Below are 16,299 nucleotides of genomic sequence, written 5' to 3'. Positions count from 1 at the left end.
ATTTCACTGCAATTAAAAGTATAATCTCCACGATTATTGAGGTTTGGTTGACTTAGATTTTTTGATGATCTTTTTGTTCTTCTTCAATCTTTATTTTCGCATTATTGGGGAAGGTGAAAAAATTTCCCAGCAAAGAATTCTTAAGAATTTTTACAACATAAGCACAAGTATCTAAAGATTCTAGAACCTGAGCAATAACATACTTTTCAAATTTCTTAGCAATGTATTCAACTTGCATCCAATCTCCTGTAGATATTGTACTTGTACATAAGCTTAGTGGAATGGAAGTTTGGTCTGGTTTTTAATTTATTTAGTCAGCTCTGGCTGCGTCTAGTGTTTGCAGAGCATAACTCCTATTAGGCGGCAGGCAAATGATAATTTCATTACCAATAGCATTCTTTACTCTTTCATATGTCAGATGTCTTGCATGTCTTTTCAGGAGCCTTGCGAGAAGTTTGAAATATTTTTCAAAGATTTTGCTCCCATCCAACCATGAGCAACTCCATAACAATTCAGAATGTAAAACTTTCGATAAAACGAACAACTTATTTCAAAGAAAAACCTTTTAATGAGAAAAAGTGTTATTTCCACAGCCTATGTCATTACGCCTAATATTATACCCATTCCACCCCACTTAAAATTTTTCAACATATTTCTTAAAATTTATGAAATATTTCTTTTTTGATTTTTTCAGTTGACAAAGGAGACTTCCTTAAATGAAAATAACAGTAATAGAATACAATCTAAATTCAAACAAAATCCTGAAAATAAAGTTTCAAAGATATCAGTTAGTTTTTATTTTTACAATGTAACTTTCAAGAAGGCTGCCATTAAAGTGACTGTTTCCATTCAATTTTTTCTTGAACCAAAACAAAGTCAAACTATTGTAAATAACATGAGTGTTTTTATTTTTTTAAAAAAATAGGATTTTTTTTTTTTTGTAACTCAAATATCAATAAACTACCCATTCCACCCCACTGACCCTACACTATTCTTTTATATTTATTGAGATATTGGTGTAAATATGCTTGCAGTATATATGTATTATTAAAAAATATATAGAAAGGAATCACAAACAGATGTCTGTAATTTATTTTTCACGCATGAAGGGAAAAGGACATATTAGCACAGTTAAATAAATGAATATCTGGGGGGTGCCCAACGGAGGGGTAGGGTGGGATAGCATGGACTGCGCCATTGAAATTTTCAGGGGGGCTATTTTTAGGGGTATTTATTTCATATTTCATGGGGACCCCAACTCTTGAGGAAGCTTCCTGGTATATTGGGGGAGGGGGGTGGCCCCTCTTAGTAGGATGGGCAACCAAGTGTATGCTTCGATTATGGTTTAAAGTTTGCAGATTTTTCTGAGCAAAGAAACTCTTTTGAAAGTCATGGAACCATTCAAAATATTGGCAGATTGTTTTCCTAATTTTGGGGATTTAAAATGTGTACAGCAGTTGAAGAAAGTTGAAAATACGGGTAGAAGTTCTTCATTTAAACACATTCTTCGTACTTAAGGTAATATTTGCTTTAAAAAAAATGGACATTCGTATTTGCTTAGCTGAATTTAAGCCTATTATTTCAGCCAATATTGGATTCAGGAATATTGGCCAGCGCGGAAAAAGTAACCGTAGAAAAAAAAAGGAGCATCAATCCGTAAGTGTTAAGGATATGTTTGAGATAAAACCTGAGTTTCATTGATAAAATTTCCTTAGGAAAGGAACTTCTTCTTAGGAAAGGAATGCCGAATTCGTCTACTAGTTGTGTATGTGTAGTATAACCAAGTATAACTATTGCAAACAGTAAAATATAGTTGTAATATTTATAAGTTGGGGCTGCATCCGATTGATACTTGTAATGCAATAACTATATGGTTATGTAAGGCTTCTTATAATAATTTACTGTCTTGATTGAAATATGTGTTGGTTAGTCTCTATCTAATTTTCAGATGATGAAAATACTTATTGACTGACGTACATATTGACTTCAATGCCTATTTTTTGAGTGGTGCCTTATTTCTTAAGTGAACTTAGATTGATGATAAAATTTGGGGATGAACATTATTTGTTCATCAAAAAAGTGAAACATTTTGCTTGGTATTAATATTCTAGATGCAGGCTATAGAAATTTAAACCACCTCATCTACGTAATTTAAGAGATTGCGCACGCTGTGAGTCTGCTTCATCATTTTTTATATTAATGAGAATATCCTAGCTTAATAGGTATATAGTTTGCTGGTTCAGAGTAAATTTGTTACAAATATGTTGTGGTTTTTCTCCATTTTGAATATGAGTTCGTTACCTGTTATTTTTATCACCACAAGTGAATTTTTAAAAAGAAGCACAACTGTGCAGAAAAAAAAACGTTCATTTGAAGTAAGAGCACTAAGAGCACGTGACTTATTTATCTGCGAGTATGTGCAATGAAAATATTTTTAAAGAATAATGATAAAATAAATAAAATACTTTCATATAAGTTATTTTAAAGCATACATAACACATCTCGGCACTATTATTTTGCCCTGTATTTATTAACTCAGTTTTTAATGCCATGAATATTTCACTGTTTTTTAAAGTTATTTCTGAAATTAAAATGATAGATTTCTCAGAATTAGCTCGAGGAGTGTTAACGCTGAAAAGGGACTCTCTAGACTTCACAAGGAGACATGCAATATTTCATGCATCATTATGGGAGTATAAAAAAGAAAGTTTGTGTTTAGAAACGTAGCACACATAACCTGCATAAAACTTCAAAAGGGCCCTCTTTAACAAAACCAAAATAAATGGAGCATTTAATATATTATTTTAATATCTAAAAGGTTAACTTTTGATATGACTGTAAGCTGTACATAATTCAACAAATTAAATCAAGATAGTAAGATCTATACATAAATAGATAATTTTGTTTTCACACATGTAAAAACCATCAATCTCCTTATAATAGAAATAGAAATAATATTGCATATAACTTCGAACAAGTCTGTACATTCACTTTTTCATTTGCATTGAAAGACGTAGTTTGCAATGATTTTGCGTAACATGCCAAAACTATGATCATGAAATTGCTTAAACTAAAACTATAAAAACTTTACATGTTATGAAACAATGCTTCAATGATATTTCATATATGCGCATAAAAAATTACGTTTCGAAATAGTGTTTACTATTTCATGTATACTCATTTTTTATGTTATAGAATAATGGACTATGCACTTTATTTCCAACAAAATCGGCAGGTAACTAATTCATAATTGCATTTTTTGAGCTGTATAATGGTGTGCCATATTATTGGACCCGTTGCGGAAGATTTCATTAGTACAGTAGAACCTCTCAATAGGGGACATTAATGGGACCAGACATTTCGTCCCTTAAATAGAGGTGTCCCTTTTTCGGAGGTATTTTAGTTTATGTGTTAACTCAATATAATTTTTTTATGAACTTAGACTATTAATGGTTAAGATTAAATACTATACATTTTTCATACACAACTAAATAAAATTCATACTTAATGAATTTTTTCAAGTTTTTAATATTTTATTAATTGTAATTGAGTTAAAAATTTGGCAAGTCCAAAATTTTGTAGCGTAAAGCAATTATTTTGAAGTAATTCATTGCATGAATTTGCTTCATGTTACGTAATTTACAATGCAAGACCATTTGTGAATTACAATTAGTGTTCACATTTCAATTTTGATGTAAAAAGCTACTCAGTTTGTGCCCTCCCCTTCGGCCCTGAGCCTACTTGAATTAATATCTTGATGGATAAATCGTGCATTTAACTTTCAGCAAGACTTTTACAATATATTTCTTTAACGTATGTTAATGTTAAACTCCCCTAAATTAATTTTTAGAGGAAAGGTGGAACTTGAATTCAGAAAATTCAATCTTTCTTATGCACTTGTAGAGTATTTTTTTTCTCTGTGACTGTCCCTTAAATAGAGTGTCCCTTAATTAGAGGTAAATACATGGAGGTTCGTATTCAAAAGGACTGGGAACAGAAAAAATGTCCCTTAAATGGAGGTGTCCCTTATTCGGAGGTGTCCCTTGAGGGAGGTTCTACTGTATTAATCAAATATTAAAATAGCTGCATAGGTAATATTCAATCCATTAAGTTAATTTCGTAATCGTGACGCGCAAAAGGAAATACAGTTAATCGAATCAAAGCATTCTATTGTGCTGCAATAAAGACGATAAAAATATATTGCTAAGAAAAATTCAATATTATGTGACATGACTTGCTGCAATGAGAACTTATTCTGTGCAGTACTGTTTGACCTCCGATGAAGATGGAAAGGAAAACATTTATAGGGTGAAACCAACGTATCCATTACTTTGCAGGGACGCAAGTTTGACGAATTCGAATCAAAGACAAGTCGATATGAACGAAACGTGTGCTTCAAAATTTTTTGCCTATAATTTCTCTCATTGAGATAGAATCTTCTCAGCTGTGCCGCTTGCCGATTTTCCACACTAAACGCTGTCTCACAGTATGCTATCAAGGCTTTTAACCTAACCATTTTCTCATTCTGCATGCTGGTATCTGTACCAGTAGACAAATCAATGAGAAATCCTTATTTTTCGCGGATTATTCATCGATTTGTTCACGCAGTTCAAGAAAAGGAATGATTGCACATTGATTTGTCTACCGAGAAATACCAGCTCACATCCCCCCCACAAAGGAAACCTTATTTTTGAAAATCAGCAATATTTTAAACATTTGTTTTATTTAAAGATCACAGTCCGACACTGGTAATTATTGTGGAAATTTAGTTATCTGTCTTGTAAAAGTTTTTAACACAATTTATTATAGATATGGGTCTAAATATATAGCACACCACTGCTGATAAATGAGGTAATAGAAAACTCAGTTTTATGTCCTCTATGATTTCATAATCTAGAGCTCTTATAATTACTGGGATGATCAGGATCTGTTTCTCATATCAGAGGCATGTGTTGTGTTTCGTCAGTGGTTGACATTTTTTTCCGCTGCTTTTTTTTTTTTTTTTGCGTAGTTCTACATTAGTTGACGAAGCAGTTGATAAACCGAAACAACATATATTTGGAAATAATCTATTGCTGAAGAAAATGCTTAAAGAGCTAGTTTAAATTTTAAGAGTCTTACATAACATTATGAATGACTCAATAATAACTGTCAAGACCAATTTAGTTACTTGCCGATTAAGTTTATAATAGTTGCATCACCAAGTTCACGTTCTACTTATTTCTTGACTTATTTTTACATTCTGGTATTACGGATTTTGGTCTAAATATTGTTTTTATTTGTGGAATTATTAAAAGCTCACGCATAATTGACAGTATAATGCTAACTATTCAAATAATATTTTCATTTTTCAAGACCAACATTTTTTTAAATAAAGCCCTTACATATAGCTATCTCTATAAAAGGTTTCACCTTATTCCATCCACTTTTTAAAACGTTTTAACCAGAGTTGTAATTTACTGAGAGTTTTAAGCAAGAAACGAAAATCGATTCCATTACAGATAGTTAATTCTGAAATTACTATATGAGGATAGTTCGAAGTGAGGAATAATATGAATACTTGATTTGCGAAATTGCATTCAGTTTATAAAATAAACTGAGTGCAGAAATAAATTAGCTCTTTTATATTTTGAGTACATGTATCGTCACAGAAGTAGAACGTGAACTCAGGCAGAACATTTAAAAAACGCTATTAATTTTAGAAACTATATCATTTTGATTGTATGTAACTTTCTTTTCAAATAGTTTTAGGACATTGAAATGTATCACATATTCTGCATTTTTATTTTTTTTTCAAATACTTTCTTGGCAATATGATAAATGTTCATAAACCATCCTTAAATTCAACGGGTTGTTATAAAATTGTCTTTCATTTGTAGTAGATCACCGAGTGATGACATGTTCCTCAGATGTTATTTGATTTTGAGATTTTAATGAAACTGCTTTTGGCAAAGGAACAGTCAAAGTCTGAAATGTTCGAGTTCTTGAGTCTGACTGAACAGTTCAAATAGAACAAAAAGGAACTCCAGAACTTACCATCCCAGTTGAGCATTGATGACTGAGAACATATTTAAAAGTAGTTTGTTCGAAGAACTTGTTGATAGTATCATTTGCTATTTTCTGGAGAAGTCATCGGTCCAGTAGTAACCACGGGCACTGGAGGAACACTATTGGATGAGCTAACAGGTACTGAACCAGTTGCGGGTAAAGGAGAGGAACCAGTTTCGCCTCCAGAACTTGACGGATCTATTGGAACGATGCCCTCCTTTTGTCTCTTCTTTTGTTTCATTCTTCGATTTTGAAACCAAATTTTCACCTGTGTTTCGTTGAGATGAAGAACTTTTGCAATTTCAATCCTTCTAGCCCTGTTTAGGTATTGACTAAAATAAAATTCCTTCTCAAGCTCTGTCAGCTGTTTGTATGTGAAGTTGGTTCTCCCTGTGCCTGTTCCTCCGTTAGGATCATTGTTGTTGGGCGTCGATGAGTTGTATCCATTGTAGTCTGGTTTAGCAGCTGAAAATAAACGTTTAGTTAAGTACATTGACGGCAATGGAATTTAAATGCTTTAAGTATCAAAAATAAAATCACACAGATACACATTATAAATTTCAAAATAAAGTATTGTAAATATGACAGGTGGGAGCAATCTGAGATTGATATAGTTATTGTTATTGACGACATCTGTAGAAGTCTAGCTATTGCGTTCATAACTTAAATCCTTGGTTCCAGTTGTGTAATAGATATAGGACAATTAAAAGTCAGCAACTACTATGTCTATCCTACCAAAACAAATAGTCACGTCAACATCATAATTATGAAAGCACATTTTATAAGTACGTAAGCCCTTATCCCCCTTTCTTCTTTCTAAGTATTTCCAATACTATGAGTATGCCTGAATATAGAGCTACCGGTTAACCCGGACGGTTGATTTCATGACGATTGACGACGTCAGTAGTACGTTCATATGATGTCTCGGATGAACTTTTACCGACCCAATGAGAATAAACGTAACTGTGAACTAAAAGAAACTGAACATTCGAAAATTCTGTAATCTCCCCTTGTTTCCATACTCGCAGCGGTTCTGGAATGATTAGCACAAACATTCGATTTGCAACTCTTCTAGGAATTTGGAAGAGATTTGTTATATTCAACAAAATTGGGACATAACTTCTATAACTAAAACTTTTCCTGTGTCAATAGATAATGCTGCAACACAGCTATTTAGTGAGGAGTAGCCACGTCGTTGCCATGTTCTGTCAACAGTGACACCACATTCAACAATATTGTGTTCCTTTCCCTTTCGTAACTCTGCAGCGCCACTTTTCATTGAGTTTTCGGCAACACTAGAAGCAGATTCCAAAAGTTTCTTTTCTATTCTTCGAAAGCTTACATTTGACAAAGGAGCTGGCAGGTTCAAAGTAGCACAAAACTTCTTTGCCGCAGACAAACCCTTACCAATTAAACGCAATGCGTAAACAAAACGAACATTAATTTCACTCATCTTGTTAATTTTTTTGCTTGAAGCAAAACCTTTGTTGAATGAGCACTCATTGCATTTAAACGTGAAATTAGAGCATAGTCCAAACTTTGTCTCTTCCAGTATCACCAACTTTTGGCCGTAGCACAAAGGGCAGCACAGTAGTGAAATGGTGGAAATCAACAGTTCTACATCTATAAGTCTGTTACCAGTAGGCGCAGGATTACTTTCTAGGTCATCAAAACCACTCGTCCACTGTTTTCAACTTTTTACTGCTAGCAGTTTCAGGCAGTTTAGACGTGACTTTAGTATGCCTGTTTCTGTAAAAAAACTCGCTTTTTTGAGCGATTTCTTTTACTATTGCCCATTACAAAGCTTCTCCACAATGAATATTCAAATTTATTTTCAAATAAAATAAAAAAATAACAAATTAATATCCGTTAAAACGAAAGTGAATGCGCTGATAATGCTTTGAGTTTTGGTGATAAAAGTAAACAAACGATCCGAGCAGTTGCCATTTTATTTCTTGGTAAAACACAATAAATAATTTTAAAAATGAGATGACCGAACTAAAAATTTCGATGCAAATCGCACTCAACATGTGCGATAAATATATGAAGTTTTGGAGCACATTCGTTACTTTATTTATTAAACTGTATATTTATAGATTAAAATATCGTCGCTATCATTGTTAACACTAATTAAATTTTATAATACGAATTACAACAATGTTTCGATGCTTATTTTGGTGTGATATTATACATCAAGACAAGCTGTTGAGCCCTCATCAAGTTTTCTTTCTATTTGCGTAGAATAATTAAGGAAGTGGCTTAAAGGAACGAAACAATATCTTCAATGTGGTAAAAACAAATAATTAGTGATTACCGTTACTTTCGAACCCATAAAGAACATATAAACTATACCACTATTACTACTGAAATGAAAACTACTAAAATCACAACTGTCAAAAACATACCATAAATATGTTTTGGTATGAAAAATTGGTTTGTATATAATAAAATAAAAAATTGGCTTGTATATTATATAATAAACATACATATTATATACAGAACTTTAACTCCTTTTTTATCTATGATACTTATTTGCGTACTATTTTAAAACGTTTCCTTACATCCAGTGGTGAACATGCAAGAGCACTAATGTAAACATCTGATAAAAGTTGCAGGAACGGCAAAAATAAAAGAAAAATACCCGATTGCCTCTTCTATATTCTGAATTTCCTCAAGAAGGAAACTTAAATCCGGTTGGTTTGTAATGCCCATGGCACCTTAGCTTCTGCTCTTTATGTCTTCTGCTCTCTAATCGTGTTATAGGATGAACAGCTTAACAAGCTAACGAGTTGCATTGAACTGTGGAAGAGTAGACAAAGCTTGCGAAAGTCACTTTAAGAATGTCCGTCATTCACCGTTACAGTTTTAAAAAAATGAAAAGAAAAAAGCATTTGCATCAAAGTACAGCATTTGTTCATCAGCATCAAATCCCTAGATTACTCAGCCCACGGTAATTTGATTTCTTTCAATCCTTGGTGACTTTTTTGGACCTGCTGACTTTGCTTGAAGGAATTGCTTCCTGCAGCTTTCATTCGAGTTTGAATGTAAATACAGGGCATATCAATCTGGGAGGTCCTCAAGGGCGTAGGTCAACTACAAATATCAAGGGCGTGGCTATTCCCGAGCCCTGTTGTACACCGGTAGAAGTAAGGCATGAATCAGATAGTTGAGTAAAATAGATTGAGGGCATAGTTCTAATACTGAAGTAATCTACGTTCTTGAATATCATTCCGAAGAAAGCTGAGGAAGGGCAGTCATTGACACGATGTTCTCAACATTAAGCAGTAAATAATTTTGAGCAAGACAGACAAGCGTGTTAAGAGGAGGTGTGTTTCGTTATCAGCAGTAAACTTGATGAATTTTGTGTTAGGCTTTTCAGAAAATGATAATGTATTGACTAGAAGTTCGCTGAAGAAGCCTTCAGTGATTCGGCCTCCACACTTTCTAGAAGTGTTTAGCTTGAAATGTTTACATTTCTTATGAGGCAATGAGAAGCAAAGGGACGTAAGTAGCAAAATTAGGAGTTTAGAGATAACCAGTACAAATTGTAGGTGAACCTATTCTTTGATTTGGTGCAAGAGATAGTACTAGTAGCCCTGGTAGGTTCTGCAGTACAGAACGATTTAGAAAAATAAATCAATGAAAGCCTACCTAGGAAGTTTTCTTTAAACCCGTTTTACTCAAAACTTTTCACTTACATCACTCTGCTTCTCACTGCCTTATAAGTCGATCACATTTTTAAAGTGCTTTACTTATTAACTTTACAAGGAATATGGGACATAATGTATCCTTTAAATTCAAAATTTATTTTAGAAATTATTGAATCGAAATAATTTATAAATAATATTTTTTTTCTAAAGAGATACATCAGAATCTTATTACGCATATTAGCAAAAGGAAAAAAAAAATCCCTTAATTACTGTTTCAAAAATAAACTGTACTTTTATTCTAAAACATGGCTATTGAAATACATAGATTGAAAACATCGCATCGATACTCATGCTTCTACTTAATTCAAGATTGCATGTTAAATGCAAGTCATAAATGATCCAAATATTTGAGTTAAATAATAAATTAACATTATTTTGGAAACAATTTATAGTTTTGCATCTCTAATGGATTATGTAGGAACGTAAGTATTTCCAATTTAGACAAAATCTACCAAACTAATTTTCACAAAATTTTGCGTACATGTTACTTAAGTCGTCATGTAGGTTTTAATCTAATTACTAAAATTTTCTCTTGAGGGAAAAGAGGGTTACGAACAGTTTCCCGGTGTTGTGGGTAACAAGCATGACTTCTTTTACACAATAAAAAATCATTACGTTATTATGGATTTAAAAAATGGATTTCAAAAGCGTAACTTCTAAAAGTTGTACATAGTACAAAATCGTATTTTTCTGAGAATAATTAGTCACGTTTTTATACATTTCCATTTTTATTTATGGATAACAGGTTCATTTTCCACATAGGAATGTTTTTGCTAGACAGTAGAAAATAATTCTCGCATCATATATTTTTTTAGAAATAATTAATATGCAATTAAAATGTTTTATTTCAAGCGGTTGTTTGGGTAAATAAATCAGGTTTCGTTATCAAATTAATAAAATTAATTTTTATGTAATTATAATCATTATAGATGGTTGAAAACTTTTATTAGTGCTAATAATTTCTGCAATTAATGCACCTTTTTAACTACTCCTACTTTAAGGGTTAAATTATTAGACGCAAATAGCGTATCAGAAAAAAATCTGAGATTTTTTTTAAAAAGAAAATTAGCATTGTTTGCTTCTTCAAATTATTTAATTTTAATATTATAATTCAGCATTAGTTGTTCTTTAAACACACCGATTTTAATATTGCTGTTCAGCACTTTTTTCTTTCAATTATTCAACTAAATTATTCAGCTAGTAACTTATTCATACAACTGAATAAGTGACCAGTTGTAATGCATCTAGTAACTTATTCAGATTTAATTCTACACGTTAACACGGCTTTTGCTTTAAAGTATTCAGCGCTTTACTCAATGTTTTCTCTTTAAATTATTCAATTTTAATACTAGGTACAAATTATTCAGTCTTAGCTATACAACTCAATATTGCTTTATTATTAAAAAAATATGTTTCAAAAGTGGAACTTACATTGTTTTATTCTGAAATTTATCAATTTTAATCATTCATTACAATTATTCAGTTTTAAATTAAAACACAGATTTTATAATAATATACACATACTAATAGGTTATAGAAAGGGTTTTACAAACATTGAAGATGGTCATCCGTTGTCTATTTGTTTGGTTGGGAGGTTCAAAAAGTTATTTTGATTGATTGAATTGGTTACTAATGAGTTCTGTTATGCTTTTATTTCAAGTCACTTCACAAAAGCCAGCTGGTATGATATATGATCATTTTGTCTAAATTATGAAGCCACCCATAGACCTTTCCCGCTTTACAAATAAGGCCCTTTATCCCCCGCAGCCGACAGCTTTCAACATCTCAACCGCAAATGATCCTTCCCATTGTTAAAACCTGCCCAGCAGATGTACACTCAAAGCCACTAAAGTCGGCCTGCAATGAAAAATGTTTTGCTGGTCGTACATGGCTGGCTGTCCAACGCTTCATCAGCTGGAAACAGGGTTACTTCAAAGACCATAACTTATCAGTAAAACCAATAGGTTTTCTCACCTTGCTACGCCCCTGTTCAACACCGGTAGCTCGCTCCATCAAGTGTTTCTAATAAATGAACTCTGGTCATTTTTCTTTCACGTCCCTTACCTCTCTAATTTATGATCCTGAGGAGTGAAGCTTGGTTGGAGACTTTTTCTTTCTGTGTAGTAAGACGTCCTTTTAGTGAATAACAGCTGTAGACTTTGAATTTTACAGTAGAGCGCTGATTTTCCCAACCTGTCGAAACGGGTCTCAGTTTCGATATGCAAAAACGCGTATAGTTGGACAGGTAACTTTTGGGATGTTTCTGATCAAACTAAAAAGTTTGAAATATGTTTTTTTTTACTTGTAACTTCTTTTCCCCAGTCATATATGTATATTGTTTTTCAATTTTAGTGTTGAATAGAGACTCGCTTCTTCATGTATTTCTAATAAATAAAAATCTTTGATCGTTTTTTTCACATCCTTTTCCCCTCTAATTTATGATCTCGAGGAGTGAAGCTTTATGGGAGACTTTTTCTTTCTATGTAGTAAGATGTCATTTTATTGTATAACAGCAGTAGACTTTGAATTTCACAGTAGATAGCTCACTTCCCAAACGTGTCGTGGGACCACCCTAGTTTGCATAAGCAAAAACTCGGATAAATGGACAGTTACAGCCAGGCAATTCTAACACTATTAAAATCAGGGGCGCAGTGGGAGGGGGGGGGTGAGTCAACTCCGCTGCGTGCTTGGTTTTGACACACTTTACCAACCACTATTATATTACCACTATTATATTAAAGACCATAACTTATCAGTAGAACCAATAGGTTTTCTCACCTTGCTACGCCCCTGTTCAACACACAACCCTGTTTAACACATGCACATCCTACAGATTTCTCATAAAATTTCAAGCCTGAAATGTAATCCTTTTCCTCGATTGTCTTTCTAAGATATAGGTCTTGAATCTTAAACTCTCATCCATAGGAAATGAATCATTATATAAAAGGAAGTTGAGTTTGTTCCAACAACATGTACAAAAACAGCTAAAAAGGGGGGGGGGGGTAATTCTCAAGCCCAAAATAATTTTCTTTTTCATTCCCTTCCCCTGTACATCAGTTTTCCTTCCAAGGTAGGGCTTGAATCTTAAACACTCATCACAAAGAGCAATTTTATGCATTCCACTCAATAAGCGCTTTGTGGCTCACCGCTATCTTGCATCACACCCACTAAGTACGACAAGGCAAAAGACGTAGGTAACTGGATTCTCATTGAAAACAGTCCATTTCTCAAACCATCCCACTCGCTTGACACCTTTCTTCGCCCGGCAGGGGGAGAGAAATTGACAGGAAGGGTCCCTCGAAGACAGAACGAGGATGGGCGCGCGATCAAAATCCGACCGCAACGAAATAAATTTCCAAATCCCGAAGCGACACTTTTTGTTGAGCGGGTGCTCTGCCCGAAACAGCTAAGGGTCCGCAAAGAAGAAAAAAAACTATCCACATTGCCGTGAAAACGACGAGACGATTTTTCGCGAAAAAGCTGGGTCCATACATGTGCATGAGCTTGGTGGGAACAATTCCTGACGCTATTGATCACGGTCCGTTCCTCCTAGTTCTCATCCATCATCTATTATCCAAGAAGACTTCACTCCCTGTTCTCTCTCTCGTTCCTATTTTTCTCGTCCCCTTGATTCCCCCATATTACCCCCTCCCAACCATCGAATTAATGGGATTAACATACGTTCGTACCAATTGTTTTTCTCCACTGAAGGAGCTTTCACTTTTCTGTGTAAGCCTTTGCAAAAGCTACTGAACCGTTTTAAAGGACTCGGTTTCCTCACTTGATCCAGCTCAGAAAAAGATCCCTGGGGCGAAGAGAGGATGTTCTGCGGATTTCCTAAAAGTGCTCCTCCGATTAAAGTTGTCTTATTCAATGGTGATACTGGAGAACAATTGCCCGGTTAACAGAAAAGTTGAAACATAATTTAAGCCCCATAATATTACCACGAATGACATTTTAAAATCCACAAATTTTTCTAACAAATTATGCTCTGTCTTTAACTAGTTTGTGATTTCATTCGTAACTTACTCTAGGTTCTACCAGAAAGCAACATGTTCAGATTTGACGTCATTATTTTTTATGCCAATGCTACTCACGTCCGTGTAAAATTAGCATAATGAGTCTTCGCCATTGCAACAATTGCACGGCATGAAAACTGTTCCTTTGAATCAAAATATGCATTTCTTGCATATTTCATGCTGAAAATAACAAATCCGTAACTATTTTCATTTAACTCGCACTAATTTCCCAAAAATTCCCATTTTATGAATTTTTTTTCTTGATAAATTTGTAGCAGCCTCAAAACAGAAGGCCTCCAAGAAAAAACTTCCGACTTAGCATCCAAAATATATTACATGAACCACTTTGGAATCCTCCATGTGCTTTTTTTCCACCACTTCACATTCAACTCTGACAAGAAACATTTGTAAAAGTACTCAACAGAAAAGAAATGACTTCCTTGAAGCTCAGGAATAAATTCAAGAATTTAAGTGAGGTAGACCCAAGGAAAGGGTTTTTATTGATCAAACAAAAATATAAAAGCAGTGACTTAAGACGAAGAGCTTGAAAATAAACTGTCGGAAGCAGAAAATGAATATTATCTAGCATTCAAATCAGTGTGCACTTCTCATAGGAGAAATGGATATCCTATACAAAAGCTACCTAGACAAATTTGGTTTTGATTATAAACCAAACGACTTTTGTTTACCCATCATAGTTTCATTTCGAAGACAGAAAAAGTTCAAATTGGTTGCAAAGTGTAATCTTACTTTAAAAATCGATAGTTGAAAGCTATCTTATGCAATAGTAACACCGAAGAACTATTTCCCGATCAAGAGAAAGTCCAAACTAAATTTGAACAGTGAAATGTTACGTATTTTCCACTTCGTTATTACGAGCGTTGAATCAAAAATTCTACTTATTTAAAGTTATAGTTTATCAAAAATACAGAGGATAAAGCGAAAGGTTTTTTTTTTTTTTTTGATCGATGAGGGATTTCAAATCATTTGACGCGTAATTATTTCATTCCAGAAACTTATTCATGAACTTTGAGGCCACCTTTGGGGACAGAATGTGGCTGTTCTTTAGGGTAGAATATTATAAATATTTCTTACTTTCTCACCAAAAGAAAAAAATTAAGAATGTAGAACTCCCTCCTTTCTTTTGTAATAAATTAAGCCACAATAAATAGCTTGTATAAATGTGAATAAAAACTTCAAACAAGCTGGAAACGTCACCAAAAGTCAGTTTCTAGTATCGATCAAACACCCCATGAAACAACCATGGATAATGAGAAATTTAAATTCTGAAAATATTTCCAAACAAGCATACACAATCTCCTTTAAAACAAAATTTTTAAACTTTAAGCTAAAAATTAATGTATTAATGTTCACGAGTCTTAAAATATTGTACCAAAACCGATATAAGTGAATGCGGAAATTTGGTAAAAGCGTGAGGTTAAAACTTATGCTTAGTTAAAACAAGAAAGTCAACTAATGATATTAGTACCTGTGAATTCAAATAAGTTTAAAAATTGACTTGAGGATAAAAAATCGATAAAAATATCGGACATTATATTTTGTCAATTGAAAAAATGAAATGCAACAGATAAACTGGTAATAAACGTCCGTTGCCTTTTAGAAAAATCGGTGCAAAATACTCATTTCATATATTGAATATCTTGCGTTTATTGAAAGGAAAATATAGAAATGACACCAAACCAAAACAACTTTAACGAAACTTACTTAAAATTTACGAAGAAAATTGCATACCTTATTTCTGATTTACAAGCGAATCTTCATCATGATGCTATGCGACAAAAATTAGTAATTTTTCCCACATGTATTACCCCCCTAGTGGCGGATACAAGGGGAAGGACATGGGGGTCATGATCCCTTCCCCCCTAAACTGCCTACTACAATATCCATCCACATTATGTTCAAACACTTTATGATTAAAATACAAACGATTTCAGTAGTCCTTTCACTTCATTAATTATTTTAGAGAATAATATGTTTGAAATACTACCTTATGAAATTAATTGTAAGATTTCTGCGCTATATTAGGTGCCTTATTACTGACAGTTGGTGCTTTTTAATGACACCCATGCAGTTTCAGAAATTTTTCGTACTCAGAACCGTCGGTTCTTTTATGGAGGATCGTTCTTCAGCATGTTCTCCCCTAAAATGGTAGTCTGTATCCGCTCCTGATTCCCCCCCCCCCAACACACATAGGTTCGTTTACTAGCTCTGAAGGAGAGGCTACTTGTAGCTTCGACAATCGACACGCTTTTAAGTATACTTTATTGAAAATTTGTGGCAAAAAATATTGGATTTTTTTAATTTGTGCAAGTTGCAGCTAGGGCACTTTATGCAATGCTGCTCTCAGTTTAACGCAGATGATGTTTAGATATCGCACCTCGGCAAGGAAAGTGAAAGTGACACAACGCAAAAAAAACTGCATTCGAGAAAGTCAAGGTTTTACGCAATAGTGCTTTCAGCGATTTCGTCTCAGATATTACAATACGCAAGAACTTCTAATT

The sequence above is a fragment of the Uloborus diversus genome, chromosome 10, assembly GCF_026930045.1.
Source record: "Uloborus diversus isolate 005 chromosome 10, Udiv.v.3.1, whole genome shotgun sequence".
NCBI classification, from domain to species: Eukaryota; Metazoa; Arthropoda; class Arachnida; order Araneae; family Uloboridae; genus Uloborus; species Uloborus diversus.
The sequence above is the reverse complement of the archived record's forward strand: the minus strand, read 5'-3'. Positions refer to the sequence as shown.